This window comes from Gekko japonicus, unplaced genomic scaffold, assembly GCF_001447785.1.
Source record: "Gekko japonicus isolate JY-2015 unplaced genomic scaffold, Gekko_japonicus_V1.1 scaffold8715, whole genome shotgun sequence".
In the NCBI taxonomy this organism is placed as follows: domain Eukaryota; kingdom Metazoa; phylum Chordata; class Lepidosauria; order Squamata; family Gekkonidae; genus Gekko; species Gekko japonicus.
The window spans coordinates 4186-8090 of record NW_015164891.1 but is presented as its reverse complement, the minus strand read 5'-3'; positions in this window follow the sequence as shown (position 1 = coordinate 8090).

The window sequence follows — 3905 nt, the reverse complement described above, 5'->3', positions numbered from 1 at the left end:
TCCAGACCTCTCCTGGAGGCTGGCAACCATACCCAGGAAGTAAGAAGAGTCTATCTTATCCACTCCTTGTTCAACATCTGAGTAGCAATTCAAAGTAAGATCCAGTGTGAATGCATAGCACTGACTCAAGTCTATACGATTCGATTCAAAATTTATTTATTTTTTAAAAAATACTCCCCCCCCAACATGAGCAAATACTCTGCATATGTTTAGAAGCATTCCCGTCAGAGTTGTGGCAGGATCTTAAGAGAAAGGGGCCAACCCTCTCTCCCCTCTGTATTTTTATTATAGTACGTCCTATTTGCCAAAAGTAACAGCGTTTGCAAAAATGGTGAAAATATGCAGTACTGGGTATGTGGTAATGGTGAGATTAACAATTCCGTTGAAAAGTAAAATGTTGAACATAAATGTATTACAACAGAACTAAGTTTTATTGCATCTTACAAAGTGTCCAAAAAAAACCTCTTTCACAGTAATGAAGGGGGTGTTGGGGAGAAATATGTCCTATTTCTTATATTTTGTTACACAATAATCACCTTTTTATATATATAATTGTAATATGTAGTCATTTTCTTTTCTTTTCTGCATTTTCTTTTCATCTCATTGTTTTTATAGCGTGGTGGAATTCCTCGTGGGGGGGGCTCTCCTCCTTGGGAGGTTTTCAAGCAGAGGCTCGATGGCCATCTGAGCAATGCTGATTCTGTGGACTTAGGCAGATCACGAGGGGGAAGGCAGGAAGGGTTTAGCATCAGTGCTTAGTTCTCGTGGCCCTTTCTTACACGCCCAGGGAAATGTTGATCGCCATTCTGCACTCAGAAAGCAATTTTTCTCCAGGCCAGTTTGGGTGGAGATCCTGGAGGGTTTTTATCATCTTCTGGGCATGGAACAGGGGTCACTGGGTGTGTGTGTGTGGGGGGGGGAGGTATTTGTGAATTTCCTGCAGAGTGCAGGGGGTTGGACTAGATGACCCTGGAGGTCCCTTCCAGCTCTATGATTCTATATCTCTGTCTGTCTGTCGATTCAGGGGTCATTTCCTGCGGGAGCACACAAGAGCGGAGCTCCGGCAGTAAAGAGCCCAGGGGGCGGGCACATGCAACAAGCCCCGCCCCCTGCTCCCAGCAGCCCTCAGTCAGAGCAAGAAGCAGCCAGGTAAGTTGCAGAGCCCCCCCCCCCAATCCAAAACAGTCCAGTGGCACCTTTAAGACCAAGTTTTATTCAGGTACAAGCTCTCCCTCCTCTGTGAGGGCAGATCTGCACACACCCCTCAATAGCTAGCAATCCAAAACAGTCCAGTGGAGCCTGAGTGATGTCAGGGGGTGTGGCCTATGCAAATAAATTATGCTAATGAGTTGTGCTAATGAGCTCCTGCACCTCTTTTTCTACAAAATGACCCCTGTGTCGATCTATAAAAGGGAGCAACCCAATCTATGGAAGGCACAGGAATCTTGCTAGGAAGGAAGACACTAAGCCATTCTATGGGGCTGTATCCCCTACACACAAACCCCACACTAAATGACCCCACATCTGTCGGAAGAGACTAAGGCTGGCCTCACCAGTCGGGGTTACAGCAGCAGGCATGATGCCTGGCCAGAGAGCAGCCCGTTTCTTCCTCCTCCTCCTCCTCTTCTCGGCTCCTTCTTAGCTGCTGCAGCAGGGTTGCTATGGAAACCATGTACACTTCCTGTCCTGCTCTTTTCCGGAATTGAGACTGGAAAGGGGGGGGCTGGAATCCGACGCCTGCTGCGTGACTCGCAGGTCAACAAATGCAGCGCCTGCTGAAGGCTGGACCGAGGGAAGCGATGGGGTCCGTTTGCTCTTCTCTCCCCTCAACCATACAGAAATCACAGAAGCCCTGGGAAGTACACGTGGAGGAAGCGTTGGTCCCTAGCAAAAGCCTCCAGCAAAAGCTGTGTAATGCCAGTGTGGTGGAGTGGGTCGCATCAGGGTCTGGGAGTCCTGGACTGGAATCCCCACCCCCCCACCAGTGTTCCCTCTAAGCTGAGTTTAGTGTGAGCTAGCTCATAGTTTTTTAGCCTCTGGCTCACACATTTTTGTCTCAGCTCAGGAAGGATGGCTCTAGAACAAATTAATTTATGCAGTAGCCAGATTGCTTGCTCACAACTTTAATGCCAGTAGCTCACAAAGTAGAATTTTTGCTCACAAGACTCCACAGCTAAGAGGGAACATTGCCCCCCACCCCCATGGCGTGGCAGCTTGCTGGGTGACTTTGGGCCAGTCACACGTCCCCAGTCAAGCCTACCTCACAGGGTAGTAGTAGAGAAGAGTCAGAGTCCAGTAGCATCCTAAAGACTAACATTTGTGACAGGGCATGCGCTTTTGTCAGTCACTGGCTGCTCACTTCTTCAGATACTTCTTTGGCATCTGAAGAAGTGAGCAGAGACTCCGAAAGCTCCTCCCCTGCCACAACTTTCCTTAGTCTTTCAGGTGCTCCTGGCCGCTTGCTCTTTTCTCCTGCTATAGACAAACACCGCTACCCATCTTGGTCTGCCTCACAGGGCAGTCGTGAGGATAAAATAGAGAAGAGTGGTGTAAGAAGTCCCCACTAGAGATGTCATCCTCCAGGTGGGATCTTGGGTAGGTTTGCCAACTCACATTTGGGAAATACCTGGAGATTTTGGAGGCGGACCCTACGAAGGCCAGGGTTCAGGGCATGTTATATATTAACCGCAGACTGCACACGCCGTCCTCTCATTAACAGCCTTGCTCAGGTCTTGCAAACGGAGGGCCGCAGATTCCTGTATTGAGTCAATCCATCTCTTGTTGGGTCATCTCCCTGGTTTCCTGCCACCTCCAACTTTTCCTACCATTCTTGTCTTTTCCAATGAGTCTTGTCTTCTCAGAATGGGACCAAAGTTCAATAAGCCTGCTTAGTCGTTTTTGCTTCTAGGGAGCATTCAGACTTGATTTGAACGCAAACCCACTTATTTGTATTTTTTTTGGCAGTCCACGGTATCTGCAGAACTAAATTACTGTGAGGAGGGGGGAATCACCAGGACACTGGCTTCAGGGACCAGCTGTTAAGATTGGGAAGGTATGTGCGGGGAGACCCGAGACACTATTTTTATACCTCAACCTCACCGCCCAAAGAGGGCTACACAGTGAACATTCTCAAATTGTTAGCTACTGTCAAAATAAGGCACTGCACAAGACTTAAAAAACCCATGCAGAAAGATTTAGAACACTTTCCCTATGAAGAAAGGTTGCAGCGCTTGGGGATCTTTAGCTTGGAGAAACGGTGACTGAGGGGTGACATGATCGAGATTTACAAGATTATGCATGGGATTTTATTTATTAATTAATTATATTTATATCATGCCCTCCCCATGGACGGGCTCAGGGCGGCTCACATAAGCGGCACAGTATGGCCGGTAAACATAAAACATTTAAAACAGTTAAAACAATCATACAATAACATGTAAAATGCTACAACAATTATCAGTACGTTTAAGGTGGCATACTAAAGATAACATACTAAATCCCGATTTAGTGGTCTTCTGGTCTTCCATACTAAATCCCGATTTAGTGGTCTTCTGGCCTTCCATACAGAGATACAGCAGGTAGAGAAAAAATACTTTTCTCCCTTTCTCACAAGAACTCATGGGCACTCAATGAAATTGCTGAGCAGTTGGGTGACAGCGGATAAAAGGAAGTACTTCTTCACCCAAAGCGTGATTAACAGATGGAATACACTGGCAAAGGAGGTAGTAGTGGCTACAAGCATGGACAGCTTCAAGAGGGAATTGGATAAATATATGGAGCCGAGGTCCATCAGTGGCTATTAGCCACAAGGTATAGATAGGAGCTCTTAGTCTGGGGCAAGGGATGCTCTGTATTCTTGGTGCTTTGGGGGGGGCAACAGTGGGAGGGCTTCTAGTGTCCTGGCC